Here is a 21,469-nt window from a genome sequence, read left to right as displayed (position 1 = left end):
TTGACCCCTAGCCTGGGAACCTCCATATGCTGCAGGTGCGGCCCTAAAAAGACAAAAGACCAAAATAAATAAACAAACAAACAAATAAATAAATAAATAAACTCCCCTGGGTAATCCTGGGCAGCCAGGATTAAGAAGTCCTGGGCTATGGAGTTGCCACTGTGGCTCATCAGTAATAAACCCGACTAGTATCCATGAGGATGTGGGTTCAATCCCTGGCCCCACTCAGTGGGTTAAGGATTCCAGCGTTGCTGTGAGCTGTGGGGTAGGTCACAGACACGGCTTTGTTCCCAAGTTGCTGTGGCTGTGGTATAGGCCGACAGGTGCTGCTCCAATTTGACGCCTAGCCTAGGAACCTCCATATGTCGCAGGTGTGGCCCCCCCCCCCAAAAAAAAAAGAACCCCTGGGCTAGAGGAATGAGATGGAGCTGCCAAGAAGGGCAAGAGGCTGGCAAAGTTAGGACCTGGAATCCACAGGAGGAGCTAACGGAGACTTAACCCGGAAACGGTGTGCTGGGCATGGTACTAAGGACCCAAGGTCAAAAAAACAGGCTTGGAGGCTGACGGGAAAGGGAGACATCAGTCAAATAAGGTCTGTGTGCTCGTGTGTGTGTGTGTGTGTGTGTGTGTGTGTGTGTACACTCACAAATAGGGGCAAATCCCCAGAAGGGAAAGAACAAGGGCTGCGTGAGTCTTGACGTGGTCTGGAAGGTCATGGAAGGCTCCATGGAAACTGCAGAGGGTGGAACAAGAGATTTTTAAGCAGGGGCAGCAGCCTGTGCAAAGGCCCCGGGGAAAGTGGGAAACCTGGCTGGTGCCCTTAAAGGATCGAAGGAAAGGGGCTGGAATCCAAAGATGAAAGGGCCCAATGCCCTGCGGTGAGGCCGAGGAGAGGGCAGGGGTGGTGCAGGCGGGTCTCAGGAACAACAGAAAACCAGTGAAGGGATTTTACGCTGCTGGGGATTGACAGATCAGGTTTGCATTTTTCTTTTTTTTTTTTTTTTTTTTTTTTGGTCTTTTTAGGGCCACACCCACGGCCTATGGAGGTTCCCAGGCTAGGCGTCGAATCAGACCTATAGCTGCCGGCCTACAGCACAGCCACAGCAATGCTGGATCCTCAACCCACAGAGCAAGGCCAGGGATCGAATCCCCATCCTCACGGAGACCAGTTGCGTTGGTTAGCACTGAGCCACGTTGGGAACTCCCAGTTTTGCATTTTTCTTATTTAGATAAAGCTCGCATAACATAAAGCTCACCATTTTAAAATTCTGTGTTTAGTGTATTCACAAGGCTGTGCAACCATTACCACTAAGGGATTCCAGAACACATCCGTCACCCCCCAAAAGAAACCCTGTACCTATAAGGAGTCACTTCAATCCTCCCCTCCCCTGCCCAACCCTCTGGAAACCACCAATCTACTTTCCGTCTCTATGAATTTACCTATTCTGGGCATTTCATTTAAATAGAAGCAGAAAATTTGTAACCTTTTGTGTGTGGCTTCCTTCACTCAGCATCTTTACCCACATTGCAGCACATATGAATGCTTCATTCCTGTTCACGGCCAAAGAGCATCCCAGCGTGTGGCTAGACCACAGCTTGCTTAACCATTCCTCAGGTGGTGGACCTGTGGTTGTCTCTCCTCTTTGGCTACTCTAAATATTCCTGCTGGGAACACACCTATACAAGTTATTGTGGATACATACGTTTGCAGTTCTCTTGAGTCTATACTCAGGCATGGAATTAGTGGGTCATACGGCAACTCTTTAACTTTTTGGAGGACCGGCCACACTGCTTTCCACAGTGGCTGCACCATTTTCACATTCCCATCCGTGATGCATGAGGGTTCCAATCTCTCCACGTCCTTGCCCACACTTGTTATCTTGCATTTTGGTTTTTTTGTTGTTGTTTTTTTTTTTTTTTTTTTGTCTTTTTGTTGTTGTTGTTGTTGCTATTTCTTGGGCCGCTCCCGCGGCATATGGAGGTTCCCAGGCTAGGGGTCCAATCGGAGCTGTAGCCACCGGCCTACACCAGAGCCACAGCAACACGGGATCCGAGCCGCGTCTGCAACCTACACCACAGCTCACGGCAATGCCGGATCGTCAACCCACTGAGCAAGGGCAGGGACTGAACCCGCAACCTCATGGTTCCTAGTCGGATTCGTTAACCACTGCGCCACAACGGGAACTCCATATTTCTAATTTATTAAAATCTGATTCATCTATTTTTTCTTTTGTTTTTTGTTACTGTTGATGTCATGGCGATAAGGTAATGACCTAATCCAAGGTTGCTAAGACTTACACTTTTGTTTCCTTCTGAGAGTTTTAAAGTTTTATCTCTTTTTTTTTTTTTTTTTTGTCTTTTGTCTTTTTTTTTTGTTGTTGTTGCTATTTCTTGGGCCGCTCCCACAGCACATGGAGGTTCCCAGGCTAGGGGTCGAATTGGAGCTGTAGCCACCGGCCTACGCCAGAGCCACAGCAACGCGGGATCCGAGCCGCATCTGCAACCTACACCACAGCTCACGGCAACGCCGGATCGTTAACCCACTGAGCAAGGCCAGGGATCGAACCCGCAACCTCATGGTTCCTAGTCGGATTCGTTAACCACTGCGCCACGACGGGAACTCCAAGTTTTATCTCTTAAGTTTAGGTCTTTGGTTCATTTTGAATTAATTCTTTATATTATGTGATGTAGGGATCCAAATTTATCCTTTTCCATGTGAATAACCAGTGGTCCCAACACCATTTATTGAAAATATTACTTTCCCCTTGAATGATTTAGGCACTCTTGTCAAAAGTAGTAGATATGTGGGATTATTTCTGGACTTTCCATTCTACTCCATTGCTCTCTATGTCTGTCCTTATGCCAGTACCACAATGTTTTGACTACTGTAGCTTCGCAGTAAGTCTTGAAATTAGGAGCTGTGAGTCTTCCAGCTTAGTTTTTTTTTTTTTCCAAGATTGTTTTTGGCTCTTTAGGATGCCTTGAATTTCTATTGGAGTTTTAAGATAAGTTTGTACATTTCTTAAAATGATGAAAAAGAGTGAAAGAGGGAGGGAGGGAGAGAGGAAGGAAGGGAGGGAGGAAGGGGGGATGGAGGAAGGAAGAAAGGAAGAAAAGGTAGTTGAAATTTTAATGGGAAGTGCATTGAATCTGTAGTTTGCCTTGCTTTGTAATGTCATCTTAACAATATTACGTCTTCCAAACTATGAATTTCATTTCATTTATTTGGGTTTTAGTTTGCAACTCTTGAACTTCCTTGGTTGAATTTACTACTAAGTATTTTTTGATGCTGTTATGAACTGAATTGGTTCCTTAATCTCATTTTCAGATTGCTCATTGCTAGTACACAGAAATACAACTGATCTTTTATATTGATTTTGTATCATGCAACTTCGCTAAACTCATTTACTTGCTCTAATAGTTTTTCTTTGGATTCCTTAGGGTTTTCTACATATAAGATCATGTCATCTGCAAATAAAGATGGTTTTACTTCTTTCTTTCTAATCCAAATGCATTTTACTTCATTTTTTTTTTTTTCCTTTTCTTGCCTAATTGCCCTGGCTAAAACTTTCACACAGTGTTGATAGAAGTGGTAAGAGCAGACATCCTTCTCTTGCTTCTGATCTTAGAAGAAAAATACACAGTCTTCCAACATTAAGTGTGATGTTATCTGTGGGTTTTTAGCAGATCCTCTTTATCAGGTTAAGAAAGTTCTATTCCTAGTTCGTCGAGCATTTTTATCATGAAAATGTGTTGAATTTTGTCAAACACTTTTTCTGTGTTCCGTGTCCGTTGAGGTGATCATTTGGTTTTTGTTCTTTATTCTATTAATATGGTGTATTACATCGATTGATCCGGTTCACATTTTGAAAAATAGTTCAACTGTACTTCTTTAAATTAAACTAAGCAATATATTGTTTAGAGATCATATTTAAAGCAAACAAGCATGGAAATGATAAATAGAAATTTCATAAAATAGGGTGTTTCTGGGGTAGGGGCCAGAGAATGAGCCTTGAGAGAAATTCAGAGGTAATTAAAGATCTTTTTTTTTTTTTGTCTTTTTGCCATTTCTTGAGCCGCTCCCAGGGCATATGGAGGTTCCCAGGCTAGGGGTCGAATTGGAGCTGTAGCCGCCGGCCTACGCCAGAGCCATAGCAACGCGGGATCCGAGCCACATCTGTGACTTACACCACAGCTCATGGCAAAGCCGGATCCTTAACCCACTGAGTGAGGCCAGGGGTTGAACCGGCATCTTCATGGATACCAGTCAGGTTCATTACTGCTGATCCACAATGGGAACTGCCTGAAAGCAAATGTTTCATCCTTAGAGAAGCTAAAATGCAAGGACTCTGAGCATCCCTTCAGAACGCGCAGGTCTCCATGCTGACACTGCAGTTATGCCTCTATTGGTGAACCCAGTTGAGACAAACTGTTGGAAGCGCTTCTCACTGTGTGCCGTGACAGTTCCTTCACCAAAAACACCCAGTCCCTCTTTCTCTCTCTTTTGCCTTAAAAAAAAGAGAAAAAAGAAAAAACTTTGTCTACCATTTCAGCAGGGCAACGTAGGGGGATTTACCAAATTGATAGCCATTCTTGGTGCTAATAAAGTGTCAATTAAGATTGATTGTGCTGCTGCGAGGAGCTCACAGGAGGTTGGTGGTTTATGCTAATGTTTTAAGTCTATTTCATATGCCTTTATGTTGAGTCGTTTCATTAGGTTTATTAAGAGCCCAATTGATGCAACTCTTGTTGACTCCAAATATTCCTGAGGTGATTAATTCTGAACAATGGGGTTAATTAGTCTGCAGAGTTTGGAACCCTTCTTCAGGCTGGCGCTTAAGAAACCAGTTTCCAGGGAATGTAATCTCTAAAAGAATTACATTCCTTTCTTGTAAAGGAAAGGGGGGACTTCTCCCTAGGGAAGAAGGGATGGCTGTGATCTCACGGAGAGCTAAATGAGTGTTCAACCCTAATGGGCCTCTGGATTTTCATTGTTAATGCCCCTACTTTGACTTTCTGACTAGTAGGTAAATAGCTTATATTGGGGAGGTGGGTGGCTCCGGGGACAGGCTGCCTGGATGCCTAGGAAGAGACAAGTCTGGGAGCAGAAAATGGGTTTTCTCCTTCCCGCTTCCTGAAAAGATGAATAACCACCCCCCCCACACCCCCGCCCTCACCCCCCAGCAGAGCCTCCAGCCTCTGAGGCATTCCTTCATCCATAAAATGGGGACAATGACACATCTGCCCTCCCCCGATACCCCAGGCTTCTGCGAAGGTGAGGTGAGATCATACCAGTAAAAGCCCTTTGAGAATAAAACCTTTTCTTTTCTTTTTTTTTTTAACCTTTGAGAGGTTAAAAAAAAAAAAAAAAAAAAAAGAGGGACCCATTTTAGAAGTGGGCTTTTTTAAACTCCTTTTTTATATTATTATTCCCTCATAAAAGGGTTTCTTCTTGTAGCTGGGATTTTTCATCTCGTGTTAAAGAGAGAGAGAGAGGGAGAGAGTTTTAAAAATAGCTATTTTAATGAAAAGAACAGCTCCCCTGAAGAACTGGGCAGCCCTTTCTGCAGGCTTTGCTGCCGAAACTCACGGTCCAAATTGATTTCTTTTTCCCCCCTCTTCTTTAAAGGTAAGTGATGAAATACTGTGGGTTTGAAAGGGCTGACATTTTGGGTAGCAATTAAACTCAGTCCCATCTAGTCGCGGCAGCTGGCGGCTGGTGGCAGGCGGGCTCGTTATGGCCAAAAGGCAGGCAAAGGATTACGCGGTGGGCCGAGCTCGGGCCCACTGCCTGCAGCCAGGTAATTAGATCTAACAAGCTGGCCTATCCCCCTCCTTCTCTCACCCACTCAGGGCAGGGCGGCCAGGCCCCCAGGAACCCACCTCACAGCCCCTGGCCTGTGAGAATGCAGGCAAGTCCAGGATTGTCGTCGCTGCGGTGATGGACAGCGGAGATATTAAGTTTGAGTGGCTAACGACCAAACCGGAGGCAGCAATAGTTAGGAATTCAAGGCAAATGGAGATGGCAGGGCCCGCGGCGTCATTAGAATCAGCCAAAGCGTGAGGCTCCTCCGCCAGGTCAGTGGGATGTGATTGGAACCGTGCAGCAGGGAGGGACCGGCAGGGGCGTATGACATGTGATTCCCATCCCTGCCCAGGTCGTGTTCCCATGGAAATAGAGCTGTAACAAGTCACACTTCAGCCTGCTCTTCTCAGGAAAACCCATTCCCCGAGCCCTTCTCCAGCAAGGACACTGTGATCTCCCCATAAAACTCTGGAGACCAGCGTGGCCAGGAAAAAACACCTGTAGAGTGGGCTTGGAGAGCCAAGGGGGCTGGGCGCATGTCCTTTGTTTGGCTCTCCAGGTGACTCCAACGTGCAGCCAGGACTGGGAACTTGCTATCTGGATGCAGGCCAGTGGTTCAGCCCAGTAGCCAGACCGAAGTGGAATAAGGCCTGGCAGACCCTGACATGGCCTTGTCGTTGGCTGAAAGCTCCTAGTTCACCCAAGTGACCACAAGCCTCAAGGGAAAGAAATCCAGGGTCAGCCACACTCCTCCACTCAAAAGGCAACAGTGACTTCCAGGGCAGCAAGGCCAATACAGGGCTTTCGAGGGACGTTCAAGGTCACCAGAATTGAAGGAACCCAAAGACACGGTCTCAGCGCTGAGCTGCCTGAATTCCCTTTGCAGCACCAATGCCTCCGCCCCTCCTTCTCCAGGTCTCAGCTCGCCCATCTGTAAAAAGGATGGATTGGCCCATTTGAGCTCTGCATCCTCCCCATCCTGAAATGCCAGTGGTTCTGCAAATCTACTCACCCTGCTTATCTCTCCTGAGTTACACACACACACACACACACACACACACACACACACAAAGAAGGGTGATCGCCTACCCTCGTCAGCAGTTTCCCAGAGAATCATGCAAAGATGCCCAGATTCTAGCCCGCATAGAGGGTCACATACACACACACACACACACACACACACACACACAGCCTGCCCCATGGGGGCCATGCAAGAATGAGGGAGGGAGCTGAGGCAAGAAGGAAACGGAGTCCAGGGAGAGAGAGGGGCAGCGTGGATTCAGCCTTACTTTTACTGACCTGGTCCTTTATAGACCCACCCCCCAGGGCCCCTCACTGCAGGGGAAGAGACGATGGGGGCATTGTCTTTGGGGGGGGCTGCCTTAGGAAGTACAACAGAGCCAATGGGAGTGAGGATCCCATTTCAGAGGACTCCAGGAGATGGGGTGGGAGTCAGAGGAAGTAGCCGTGCATGGCAGCCTCTAAAATAATTAGAGGAGTTAAAGATGGCCGGGATCCATCTCCCCAGCCCAGCAGCAGGTGTTCAGTGAACTGAGTGCTCACATCAGGCCCTCTAAAAGGAGGTTATTTCTCATTTTCTTATTTCCTCCTAAGATCTTGTTATTAGCGTGGGAGTCTGCTCACTGTTCTCTCAGCACCTCTCTGTCACCTGGACCGGGGTGCAGGAGAGAGTATACTGATCATTTAAAACCATTTACATTTTTCCTTGCACAGCCAGGTCTGGCTCAAGAAATGCAAACCTGCCGCCTGCCCAGGGCTGCTGAACTTACCCTATTGGACTCCCTAGGGAATGATTCCTCCAGTGGGAGTTGAGAAGAAGGAAGGGGAATGTGTACTAGCCCCGAAGGCACCCCTAGAGGAGGCGCCTGAGGTCACCCAGTTCTGTCCGTGCCTGGAGGGTGGGCGTGGAGAAGGGGCCTCAGGGGACCCAATCGTGGCCACACTTCTGAGCCACATCCTCCATGACTAGCTGCCCAACTCCTAGGTTAGTGATGAGCTGGTTCCAAACCAGCCTGTGGGGAGGGGGAGCAGAATATGATTATTACCCCAAGGTCCCCACCCCCAGCCATAAATAAAACTCATTCCCTTATTTCATCATCCACTCAAGGTGAGATAAAAACAAACAAACTTGGGGAGATCCTATTGTGGCTCAGCAGGTTATAAACCCCACTAGTATCCATGAGAATGCAAGTTTGATCCCGGGCCTCGCTCCATGGGTTAAGGATCCAGCACTGCCATGAGCTGTGGCGTAGGCTGCAGATGTGGCTCAGATCCTGCGTTGCTGTGGCTGTGGTGTAGGCAGGCACCTGCAGCTCTGATTCGATCCCTAGCCTGGGAACTTCCATATGCCGTGAATGAGGCCCTAAAAAACAAAAACAAAAACAAAAATCGAAAAACAATAACAAACAAATAATCCAAACTTGAAGAAATGTCCTGTGCTGAAAAGTATGCGATGGAACAAGATGACAGAGGGTTTGGAGATTGGAAAGGGGATGAGATGGACTAGAGAGGAGACAGAATGGGAAGAGAAAGGCATAGAATGATATTAGGATTGGATTGTTTGGGACGAGATGGGACAGGATGGGACGGGACGGAACTGGACGGGACAGGATGGGATGGAATGGCATACAGTGGGATGAAATGGGGTGGGGTGGGAGAACCAAGACTCGAAGAAGAGAGGCCCCTTCTGTGCAGAGCAAGGCTCCCATCTCAAGATGCACACTCTGCAGCCCATTTTCCTGGCCAACCTGGCTGCGACCAGGCAGCCCCTTCCCCAGTTTCTCAGCAGGTGCTAGAACCAGGAGAGAGGGAGGCGACAGCTCTTCAGGAGGCTGGCACGGGTCCCAACAATCTGTTCCCAACTTCCTCCTGCGTGGGTGGTGGCAGCACGTCCCCAACCGGCCCCCACGCCTCTCACCAGCCGTCAACGCGCCCTCACTCTCTCCTTGTGTGTGTTGTCAAATCTTCCCAATATAGCAGCCCGGAGTCTGTCAACAGTTCTGTTCCATGCCTGCTTCTTCTCCACAAAGGATGCCAAGTCTGCTGTCCCCTCCCTTCATGGGTGCCTCTCCCATCATGCTTCACCCTCATGGCTGGCAAGGGGGACACCACCTCCCTCCCCGGAGAACGTGAGCTTGCAGGAGCCATTCCAGCCTCTGTGGTCCGGGTGACCTGGCACAGGCTGGCAGCTGTGCCAAGACATATTTGAATGACATTAGGGAAGAGGAGTCGAGGGGAATTGAAGATTGACCAGACAGGGGGGAGAGGGAGCGTGGAGTTGAAGGTGATGCTTAGATTTCTGACTTGAAATGATTCAGGGAAGATGTTAGTAGTCACTGAGCTGGGGGACCCTGGAGAAGGAGGTGTTTAGGGATGGAGATCTAGGGAGTCGAGGTGGCTGTGGGCTCTGATCCGGGATGTCCTGTATGCCTATGCAGATTGGAAGCACAGGCGGAGGTCTAAGCATGCAGAAGGTACCAGAAGGGGGAATCCCATCTTCAGGGGGGTGGCGGGAATCAACACACACACATTTGTTCCAACGCCATTCAGCAACAGGGCATTATCAGTACAGCAACCCCCATGACTCACTTTACAGAATTCCCCTTGTGCACCCTGTGGGTTTAAGCCCAGTGCTGCCTACTGCCATATGGATGGGTCTCCATCCCCCAAGGTCTGTGACTGTGTCCCATCAGCTGCCCATCTTTCCCCATCCCCACTGTCTCTGTGCCACCTGGGTCCCAGCCCTAGTTCTGTCAATGACCTCTCTTAGCCTCAGTCTCCTCCACTGTAAAATAGGACCAAAGACCATTAGGGTCAAACAAGGCAGTGCCAGCAGATGCTTTACACAGGTGGGGAACCGGGGCGAAAACTGCCCAAGTGTCTGGTCAGGTCTCCCCACCCCCACCCCACCAAGCAGGACCCATGGCAGCACCTGCACCAGGTGTGTGCAGCACACGGCCCCCATCCTTTGTTGTCTTCTCCTTCAGGTGGGCTTCAGGACTCTGTTCTGGTCTCTTAAAGCCTCTACGGAGTTCCTCCTGTCACCTAGGCTTCCCCAGATGACCCCACAGTTCATAAGACGCCGCTAATAATGCTTGAGTGGTGACATTTATTGCAACACCAGGCAGCCCCTGCTTAGCTTTCAGGGCTAGCAGGAAATGCCAGGCACAGAGAGAATCACTCATTATCGTGCATCTTTGGACAGAATATTTGAAACGATTCTTTATTTGTTGATCTTAACTGAGACTTTGTTGAGGTGGTCAGACCCCTCCTCTCCTCTCCTGCCCTCCAGCTCAGACACAAGTTCATGATGACACCCCCCTCTCACCCCACCATTGCGCCCAACTGAGTCCATCTTCACCAAGGAGCCAGGGCGGAGGTGAATTGAAGGTGGAGAGACAGGCTGCAGTCCCCCTGGGATGCTGTTTCTCACTTCAGGAAGGAGGGGGGTGGTGAGAGTTGCTAACCTGGACCCCGAAGGTCAGCTCGTGAATCTGAGAAATGGGCTGGTGCCTTTGTGCCGAAGGGCAAGGGTCATACACATACCACCACAGGTCGTGGTAGATGCAGACTGTGTCTGTCTGCTCAGCCCCCCACATACACACACCTGGGGCCATGTGGGCAGGTGTAACCCAGACCAGGACAGTAAAAAGTCTTCCCCCAAGGTTTGTCCAGTCAGAACCAAAGGAAGATGGTGAATCAGAGAACTCATAAAGCAAGAGATGCTGGGGCCATGCTGGAAGGACCCAGCAGCAGGAGAATTGTAAAATTAAGAGTTCCCGTTGTGGCTCAGTGGTAACGAACCTGACTAGTATACATGAGGATGTGGGTTCTATCCCTGGTCTCACTCAGTGGATTAAGGATCCGGCTTTGCCGTGAGCTGTGGTGTAAGTTGCAGACTCAACTCGGATCCCGAATTGCTGTGGCTGTGGCTGTGGCTGTGGCATAGGCTGGCAGCTGCAGCTCCAGCTCCAATTCGACCTCTAGCCTAGGAAGTTCCAAATGCTATGGATGTGGCCCTAAAAAAAGCAAAAATAAATAAATAAATAAAATTTTTAAAAAGCCAACCCACAGAAGAATGAGGACCAGCAGAGGAGGAGCAAGGTCCTGATGACTTTCGATATCCTAGTTGCAACTGTCCCTGAGAGCTAGGTTTCATAAGCTAATAAATCCCCTTTGTACCTTAACTGGTTTCAACTGAGTTTCTGCCACTTGCAACCAGCACCCCATTCCATTATGCCAGATGTATTTTCCCATTGACCTTCTGAAAACAGTTTCCGCATCTTGACTCTACTCCAGACCACTCCAGAGGATGTGGCCTAGAAGCTTGGAGCGGCAGACCCAGTGACCAGACCCCTCCTCCCAGGGCCCTTGGCCCAACAGCTGCAGAACCACCTGTGCTCTCCGCCCAGCCCTCCTAGTTCCTGCTCTGCTGCTCTCTGCTGCCCCCCGCTGGCCACAGGCCATCGTGGGCGTCACTCAGCAGGCCCAGGCTGGGCTGGGGGCTACATCACAGGACCCAAGCAGGAGGCATGGGTACCAACAGAGACAGGCTCTCATAGCTCCATCCTCCAAAGAAACTTCTCTCTGGAAGCGGGAGATCCAGAAAACCCTAACCGTTACATGGGGGCTACCCTCCCACCTTCCCTGGACCAAGAATAACATAATAATATACATTGGGAGTTGGATATACAGATATTTTCTTCTGAGTGCGAACCTCTAGGCAGGTTTCCCAGGAAGCTAGAAGAGTGGAACTTAGAGACAGAGCCGAGGAGTTCCCGTCATGGCACAGCAGAAACGAATCCAACTAGGAACCATGAGGTTGCAGGTTCAATCCCTGGCCTCGTTCACTGTGTTAAGGATCCAGCATTGCCGCGAGCTGTGGTGTAGGTCACAGATGCGGCTCGGATCCTGCATTGCTGTGGCTGTGGTGTAGGCCGGCAACTGTAGCTCCAATTCTACCCCTGTCCTGGGAACCTTATTATGCTGTGGGGGTGACCCTAAAAGCAAAAAGAAAAAGAAAAAACCACTAAGGAGAAAGGGAGCAGCAGGAGCTAGTGTCAAGGATGAGACAGGCGGGGCACTGGAGTAATTCCAGGTGCCTGAGAGCCTCCATAAGGCCGGACTGAGCCCCGCAAAGAAGAGCAGCCTCTCTGGATCCATCTTGACCACAAATACCGAAGGAAGGAAGAATAATTCATCTGTTTGCAGTTTACAAAACACTTTAGCACATAAAATGGCATTTGATTTCATACCACCTGAGGAGGTAACTGCTATTGTCTTGATGTGTTTTTGTTTTTTTTTTTCTTTTCCTCACGAGGTAATAGAGATTCTGAGAGATTTCACGGCTTGATGGAGGACCCCTCTCCCAACAGCAGAGCCTAGTCTCAAGGCCACCTGCAGGCAGGGAGCTCCCTGCTGGATGAGACCACCTCTTCGTGGTTCGGGCGTCTGCACTGAGGGAGCCACGCAAGGTGGAAGCACAGGCTTCTTTGGGGTTAAAGAATGGAGCTGAGGTTCGAAATATTGACCGGGCCATTTACAAACCGTGTGCCTTGGGACACATTGCTTAACTACTCTGAGTCTCCTGCATGAGTGTATCTTTGGGAGTTGTTTTCAATATCACCCATAGGAGTATGTAAATCACAGAATGCAGGGCTTGATACAGAATAAATATACAATTATAATGGTCATGAAACTTAGTACTTGCATATCCCCCAAAGCAATTTTCCCATGATATTTAGTCTGATTTTGTGTTTTCCTGGTAAAAATCAAAGCCAAAGTGTGCACCCCGGAGCCCCATGTCATCATTTCAACTTTAAGAGAGAAGATCCAGGGGACACCTCATCTCCAAAGCAGGTTGATTGCTTTAATCCTATAGATAGATAAGAAGTTGAGGCTCAGAGATATGCGGTCACTCCTTCAATGTCATGTAGATAGAATGTAGTAGAGCCAGGATATAAACCCACCTCTCTCTGACTCCAAAGGCCTCAGTCTTAATAACCCTCAGAATTTTAGTTTGTGGCAAAGGGAAGGCATATGGGGGCAAGTGAGAACATGGAGACACCAGTTCAGATGCTGTTGCCATGGTCCAGGTGAGCGGTCAGCAGAGGAGATGGCCAGAAAGAGGCAGATGGGATCTTTAGAAGCAGAGTAAACAGGACTTACTGGCCGGTTGACTTGCTGAAGAGTTTCGGTTGGAGCAATTAAGAGAATAATGGTATCATTTTTTTGAAGTGGGAGATTAGAGAAGAAATCCATTGTGGGGCAGGGAGAATCAAGGACCCTGTTTGGCCTTGTCAAGGACCCTGTTTGGCCTTGTCAGGACCTTGGGGGAGATTCTGGGTAATTGCATGTAGATCTCAGCGTTAAGGCTGGCATGGGAGATACCAGCATAGAGATGATAAAAGCCAACAGCTTAGATGAGACCTCTTGGCGGGGGCGGGGGGCGGGGAGCGGGAAGGATTCTGTAGAGAAGAGGTCCAAGGCTGAGATCCAACATAGGAAGGAGAAAGACCAGTGAGCTAGAATGTGGTGTCCTGGATGCCAAAAGGAGATGATGTTTCAAAAGGAGAGAGTGGACACCTCTGTTCAGTGTCTGTGAGAGGCCAAGATGAGGACCCCAAAGCAGCCATGAACTTGATGAGGACAAAAGCTACATGTAACACCCACCCCTGAGCCTCACCCGTTCCCCATTTTTACCTTATTCTTCATCCTCTCAGGCGCTCTTTATTGGTAAGATAGAGAAACCCTAGAGGGTCATGGTTTTCTGAGAATCAAACCCCACCAGAATGTCACATAGCACTTCCAGCCATTCAGGATGGAGTTAATCACAGAAGCTGAAGATAAGGTTGGAAAGATGGAGATTATTCACTGCAGATCTTGGCAAGGGAGGCTGTGCCATCTCTCTCTCCATGATGTTTAAGACTAGAAATATTTCCACCTCAACCCTCATTCATGCCCTTAGTCAGCAAATAAAGATTTATGTTTTCTCACTCTGTGATAGGTCCTGTGTCGGTCACTGGGGACACTTCTGCGAATAAGAGGTAATCTTGATCTTGACCCTGGGGAGTTTCAAGGGAGAAGAGATACATCAATAATTCCTTACAGCCGTTCACGATCGTGTCCTGGTGAAAGGATACATTGGGAGCTCTGGGAACACAGTTGAAAGGTCAGGGAGAGCTTCGCAGAGGAGGTGATACTTGGTCTTGGCCTTGAAAGATGAATAAGAGCTCAGCCAGCAGACAATAGGTTTACCTACACCCCGTCAGAGGGAATGGAGGCAAACGAAAGTACGCGGTGATTGGAAGGCAGCTCTTCCCTGGGTGGCTGGAACAAAGAGGAGGTGTGGGGGCAATGAGAGGGGCAGGGCCCATGTATTGAAGGACTTTAAACATGAAGCTAAGACATTTGGACTTTACTCTGTGAGTCAGTACTTCCCCCCAAATTTCCCGTGAAACACAAATCCCAGAGTTGCTCTGCAAAATCAATGAATCAATAAATTCTGGGATCGGATGCATTTGGGACCTGCAGCCGGTAGACCTTTCCACCTAGAGATGGACCGTGTTCATTAGCATTTAACAGCTCTGAGAAAGCCTGCAGGAGAAAAGGAGGAAAGAGGAGGGAGGGAGAAAGAGAGGGAAGGAGGGAGGAAGGAAGAAAGGTAGGGACTGAGAAAGAAAGAGAGGAAGGAAAGGGGAGAGGGAGGAAGAGAGAAAGGGAGCGGGGAGCAAAGAAAACTGACACTTCAACTTTCTAAATGTGTGTTCCACACCACCTTTTGTCCATGTCATGCATGCTGGCACCTCCACACAATTCATACTCCCCAGCCACAGTGGAAAAAGCTGAGCCAGGAAATGGGATGTTTGCGTTTTAAGAGATAAATGACTCACCTGGAGGCAGAAGGGTAGAGAGATGGATGTTCAGGGGTCATTGCATAGATAGGGTCCACGTTTACCCCTTTACCCTGGGATGAAAAAATACCTTCACTTATTTCTGCCGCAAATATCTAGTGAGCATCTTTTGGGGGGCCAGCTGTGCTGGTGCTGGCTGTACAAATGGGGCTGGGGGGGTGGAGTCAAATAGGATCCCTGCCTCAAGGTGCTTACTGGCTTACAGGCACTATTCACATAATCACATAGGTTGAGATTTGAGGGGAAAAAATACAGACCCAGAGTTCCCTTGTGGCCTATTGGCTAAGGACTTGGTGTGGTCACTGCTATGGCTTCATTACTGCTATGGCTTGGGTTCAGTCCCTGGCCTGGAGAATTTCTGCATGCCGCAGGCATGGCCAAAAGAAAACAAAACAAACAAAACCCACAGACTATAAGAAAGGAATCTGGAATTGAGGAGAATTTTCCTTAATAAGCCATACTTGGGCTGAGATTCGAAGGTTTAGGAATTAACTGGACAATGAGAGGCAGTGTTGGGGGGATGGCATTCTGAGCAGAGGGAATAGTATGTGCCAAGGCCCCGTGGCAAGATGGAAAATAGGGCAGCTGCAAGACAAAAGAGAGAGTGAAAACAGTTGCTTATTGATCATTCAGCGCTTTTTTTATGGCCTTACCTGCAGCATATGGAAGTTCCCTGGCTGAGGTTTGAATGGGAGCTGCACCTGCAGGCCTATGCCACAGCCACGGCAACGCAGGATCCAAGTCACATCAGTGACCTACACTGCAGCTTGTGGCAGTGCTGGATCCTTAACCCACTGAGTGAGGCCAGGGATCAAACCCACATCCTCCCAGAGATTATGTCGGGTTCTTAACCCACTGAGCCACACTGGGAACTCCCATTTAGTGAAGTTTATTTGCCGTCCTATTTATGGCTATATATGTCTGGCCATACATTAGAAATAAAATGCCCTCAGCCTCTGAGATTTGGATGCTCAGAAAAAGGATATCCAGGAAATTGATCCGCAGAACAAACAGCCTGCGCTGGAGTTTTCTGCTTAACAAAGGAGAGGGTGAGGAGTGGAGAGGGCCAGCTGGGGCCCGATGACGAGGATGGGAGATGGGATGGGATTTCACCTGGCTGGTTAGCTCCTCAGGGCCAAGATTTCAGGTCCTGTGAGTACCTGGCTTCGCACAGCAAACCCCCTTCTGCACATTTGCAGTCGAGCCCCTCTCACTGCCATCCTGTGTATGCAAAGATGGGGTGTTACCATCAGGCCCATTTTACTGGTGAGGAACCAGAGGCCTGGAGAGATTTAAGCCCTATGCCCAAATCCCCACAGACTTGAACCATGCTGCCTGACAACAAATTCCAGGCCCTGCAACTGCCCCTTTAACTCCTTGAGACACCAATAGTGAAGGAAAATCCATTGTCATCGAAGGCGGCAATTATTCCAGAGGGGGAGCAGAGGCCTGACCTACAGAGACCAAGGGCCACCTGTCATCCTGACCGTCTCCATCATCACACGAGCTACAGGGGCCACCCAGCCTTGTGGTGTGGATGGATCCGAACACTCACAGAAGGAGATAGGATCTAAAGAAGAGATGGATCATAGGGTAGTTCCCTATTTTGTTTTCTGAGGAAACTCCATACTGTTTTCCACAGTGGTTGTACCAATTTTCATTCCCACCAACAGTCTAGGAGGGTTCCCTTTTCTCCACACCCTCTCCAAAAATAAAATTTGGTTACCTTAGGAAACCAGGTGAAGGAACAAGGTGGATGAAGATAGTGGGGGTGGGTCTTCTCGGTCCAGAGTTTTCTATTTAATTTTGATTTTAAAAATTAATTCAAAAATTAAAAGACATAAAGCAGGTTTGACTTATTCCATTACATACCTCTATCATTGGAACAAATAAATTTTACTGATTTGACTTAGAAAAAAGAGAGAGAGGGAGGGAGGGAGAAATGGCCCTGAGCCAAGAGAAGAGGGTTTTCGTGGTGACCCAACTCAAAGGAGTTAAGAGCACAGGCTGCCTGTGTTCGAATCTCGGCTCTGACATTTGTGAGCCTGGCAAGGAATTTAAACTCAATGCCTCAGTTTCCCCCTCTGTAAAATGGGGATGATAATATCTCCCTCAAGGGCTGCTAGGAGAATTAAGTGAACTCACATGCAGAGGGCCTGGAATGTTATCAATTACTAGATTGGTCATCAAGTTAGCCTGCTACCCCTTTGGGAAGCAGAAGGCTGAGCAGGGAAACTGAGGCAGAAGAGAAGGTTATGTCAGGTTAAGTCAGGTAAAGTGCAGGTGACCAGCCTTATGGGGCAAAGAGCAGCACAGCTGAGAAGCTGGCCTTTGGAATCTGATGGACCCACGTCTGAATCGCATGCTGCCCTGGGTGAGGTATTTTGCCACTATCGTCTGTGACATGTTAAGAGCAAGTGCTTCCTCTGAAGGTTGACAAAGGCATGGTGGTCCTGATGCCCACTGCCCCCTTGAAGCCCCCCTCTGTCCATCCGTCATCAGACTCCCACATAGCCTCCCCCTCATGCTCCCTCTTAAAACACTGCTGTCCTGATGGGGCCATCCTGGGTCCTCGCTCCTGCTTAGTCTCCAGTCTGCCCCTCAGAAATCACACCCACACCCAGGGTTTCGCTCCTCAGCATGTTCGAGACCAAGGCATCCTGTATCCCAACCTGCCCGCTCCGTCTCTGTGAACAACGCCACCTCCCCCTTAGTCTCCAAGGCCAAAGTTGCAGCTCCCAGCTCCCCCCCTCTCTCCCTTGGCCCAGTGAAATCTTAACTCCACCTACTGTCATCATCTCTTGCCTCCACCTGCATCCACCCTTCATCCTGCAGCCAGAGCGACGTTTCTAAGACCAACTCCTCCCTAAAGTCCTCAGCAGCTCCGCCTTCTCCTCAGGCCCAAGCACAAAGCATGTGCTTCTCACCACCTAGTTTCTGCCCCTTGCCGGCCTCATCTCTCGCCACCCCTGCAGATACACCCTGGGACTGTGATTTCAGGGTCCCTGTGCTTGGATACCCTCATCCAGGGCCCTGCCTGGTAGAGCTGGGTCTGAGTCATCTCTGTGCCTTCAATGACCAGCAGGGAAAATGAACAAATGAAGGAGGCAAGTCCTGAGCTGGGTCTTTCTAGGCAAGAGGGTTTATGGAGACGTTAAAGGCTAGGAAGAAGCCACTTGGAGGTGGTGGCTGGTGGGGGAGGAGGAGCTCCGAGGGACAGGAGCATTTTGTCTTGAAGGAGAGAGTGCTGGTGCGGGAAGGACAGGTGCTGTCAGCGAGAATGCCACCTCCCTCTTGTGACCTTTACTGAAGACATTTTCCCTGAATGTCAAGTTCATTAGACACTGGATTGGGGGGTGGAGGAATGGCTTTAAAACCGAATTAAAGACAGAAAGACAGACAGACAGACATCCTCCTTGCTGGCAGAGACAAGCCAGCCTGGAGGGTGGGGAGATGTTCCCTCTCTATGGGCCAAGTTCGTCCTCCTCAGACAAGGGGACTCCTGGTCAAGGCCACGTCTCTCCTTCAGAGCAGGGCTCCCAACACCTCCCTGGGGTTCCCCACCCCAGGGCCCCAGGCCAAGCTGTATCCAGAATGGACCCTCCGTGCACAGTGCCCAACAACCAGCCAACCAACTAAGATCCAAACCCTGGGGACCCCTGGGTTTGGAGCATGTTGTCTGCCCAGCTCCACTTCTCAGACTGTGTGACTCAGAACCCATTCTGGCTCCACCCCATGCTGGACACTGGGGACACAGAAATGAATCAGACATCCGCCCTACCCTCAAGGAGCTCCAAGGGTCATGAGGAAGACACACAAGTGATTTGAAGGACTGTCACATGGTAGGCCTACTGCTGGGACAGCTTCAAGAGAGAGACTTGTCCCAGAGAAAAGCCAGGAAGAGCCTCCCTTGAGAAAGTAACTTCTGAGTTGGGCTTTGAGAGATGAATAGGAGTTTATCACTTTTGATTCTTTCTAGGAGACACTGGTTTCCAGAAACAGAAAAGACTGCTTCTATAAGCTGTGAGCTCCCTGGCACAGAAGAATGCAAAGTCACTCTGAGTCCTTGACCTTCAGGTCACCCTCAGTGCTGTGTAGCATGGTCAGGGCACAGGCGAGCAAGGGGTCCCTGCATCTGACTCCTACTTACTGCCTCCCAGCCCCTGGGCATCACTGACGGTGCAGTAAGGCAAGCCAGGCACCTTCTACTCCCAAACTGGCAGGGCTCTTCCAGTCTGCTGCTGCCATAACTCATAGCAGTTGGGCTCCTATGCCATCTGCTGTGGCTCTGTGAGTTCGTGTCCCAGCCCATGGTAGACTAAAGTGGGCAGGGATAAGACACAGAAAAGCAAGGTTTTCCTTTCCCAGAGCTTCCAGACTTCACTCCCCATGCCCCCAACACACACACACAAACATACACACACGCACACGTACACACACCCACACCGAGCTCAGAACAAAACCCCCATCCACCAGCTCTCCGACTCCCCACAGACCTCAATCCCCTCCCAGCGCTGACCTGACTCAACCCCACAGCTCCTCCTCCCTCAAAGACGAGGCCCTCTCCCCATCCTGAGCACAGAGCAGCCCCTCCTGGGCTCCTGGCTCTGCACCCTCCAAAGCTCCTCAGCTGCCAACTCTGTCTTTACACCTCCCAGGGGAGCAGCTGTCAGCATGTTCTGGTGGCCAGGTCGGGAGAGACAGAGACGGAGAGACGCGGTGCAAGAGAGGGAGAGACAGTGGGAGGAGATGAGAGGGGAAGCCGGGGAGAGAGCAGAAACGAGAATCAAAGCCACTTCGAGTGGGGCGGGGAGGGGAAGACAGAGAAGGGAGAGGCTGGGAGGAGAGGCAGATGCAAACCTGAGAAGGGAGAGCAGAGCGAGTGCCAACTCACCTGCTGCAGCCTGTTCCCACTGTGCCCAGGCGGGGGAAGCAACGAAGAAACCCCAGAGCAGAAACGTGGGCTCTTCCACACTCTCTGCTGAGAAGTCAAGGAAAGGGGGGCCTGGAGTGAGTGCCAGAGAGGGGCTGGGCCTGAGTTCCAGGGTCTCAGGGTCAGGGACTAGGGAAGCAGGAGGAAGCGTTCAGCTTAGCACACGGGCAGCACAGAAACACACAGAAGGGCACACGTATACACAGATAGACACACATACATACGAACGCAGAGAGGCACATAGGTACACACAGGGACTTGCACGCACACACGCATACATGTAAACGCAGACACAGACAGACGCAACGGCACGCACACCCTGTCAGGGGCTGAGTGGGTCGGTGGTCCACACTGTGGGGCAAGGGGACCCCCCTCCCTTAAAGGGGACGCCCTCAAGCCAAGTTCCACATCAATCAGAGTCACAGCCCCTATCATGGTGGAGTTGCCCTCAAGCCCTAGTGCAGAGGCTAGGGAGACCCAGATCAGGAGGGGACCTGCCCATGGGCCCCCCAGCCAAACTGAAAGGATCTGGGACTGGGACCCAGGACTCCTGGCTCTGGCCTCCACCTGGCTCTGCAGCTCCTCCCCGGGGATGACAGAGGGAACTGGGCAGACTGTGAGTCTTTTGTTGGGAGGCTCTCCTTGCCTCTCACATCAGCAGGAGAAACCCCTTTGCCCAGCTGGGCTGCTCGGTGTCACAGCCCAGGCCCAGCACAGCTCCCAGAAGTGGGAGCCCAGATCCCCAGCATCCTGAGCAGAGCACAGCCTGGGCCTCTCCTCTCAGCCTGGAGCAGGTGGAGCCTGGCCCTCTGGGGACTGGGTGATGCTACTGCCACCCAGAGGTGTGGATGAGCAGGAAGCACCGCTATCCGCCCAGCGATTGTCCCCCCACGAGCCTGGATTAGTTCCATCCAGGTGCTGGCCTTCTGGGGGGTCAGGAGGCACTGGAAAGAGTAGCCCCCCTGCTTCTGAGATGCCACAGACAGGGAGAGAGGGCTTAGGTAGGAGAGGACACATGAATGGGATGGAATGAAGAAAGATGGCACCTTAGGCCATCTAGGCAGACAGAAGTTACCCCTGAAGACAGAAACGCAACCCATAAATCCCTTTCTGATATTCCCAGCTGGGCCTCATGCTGGGATCTGGGGACAGAGGTGCTGACAATAGCGGCCACCTGGCTTTGACCATTATGGACCCTCCCAACGACTGATACAGTTATTAAGCCATTTCACAGGGGAGAAAACTGAGCCTCAGGAAAGTGAAGTGTCTGGCCCAGGTGCCAAGCCTGAGACTCTAGTCTGAGCAGCATCCAGGCACCCCCGCCCCCCACTCCTTCTTCTGCAACCCCCTGCCTCCCTGTGTGTCCAGAGAGACAAATAAAGGGGACACTGTAGCACAGAGATTGTTTATAAGGAGAGATCCATGTTTATTGGGAAAAGATTTGTTTATAAACCCCTGTAGATATCAGTTTAGCCCCAGAACCAGGAGCTAAGGTTTCAGAAAGGCCAAGAGGTGCAGCTGATGGTGGAACCCAGGGCTCAGGGCCAGCTCACCTGTATGGAAGGTGTCACCCACCCATTTCCTTGTCCCCACAGTGGGGACAGTCGAAGCACATCCTCATAAACGTCTGATGCGATTTAAATGAGGTGACTCTGCAAAGTGCTTAGAACAGATCCTGGCCCATAACAAGCGCTCCACAAATGGCAGCTCCTGGCGTGATTCAGGGAGAAGCCCTTCTGCTTGACAGAGGGGGAACCAGTTGGGAGAATCTAGAAAGACAAGAGGATGAGTAACAGG

The 21,469-nt window shown here is 50.1% G+C and overlaps 1 long non-coding RNA gene across 1 annotated transcript in view; it reads right to left on the bottom strand.

Moving 5' to 3' along the window:
* Positions 1–21,469, bottom strand: part of LOC102167570 (uncharacterized) — a 238,898-nt gene that overhangs the window by 2,957 nt on the left and 214,472 nt on the right. The gene's annotated exons all lie outside the window — the stretch shown is intronic.

Source organism: Sus scrofa, chromosome 6 (assembly GCF_054392235.1).
Source record: "Sus scrofa isolate SSC_HxYL_T2T_F1_AM1 chromosome 6, Sscrofa_HxYL_maternal_Yorkshire_Landrace_v2.0, whole genome shotgun sequence".
Classification (NCBI taxonomy): Eukaryota; Metazoa; Chordata; class Mammalia; order Artiodactyla; family Suidae; genus Sus; species Sus scrofa.
The sequence above is the reverse complement of the archived record's forward strand: the minus strand, read 5'-3'. Positions and strand labels throughout refer to the sequence as shown.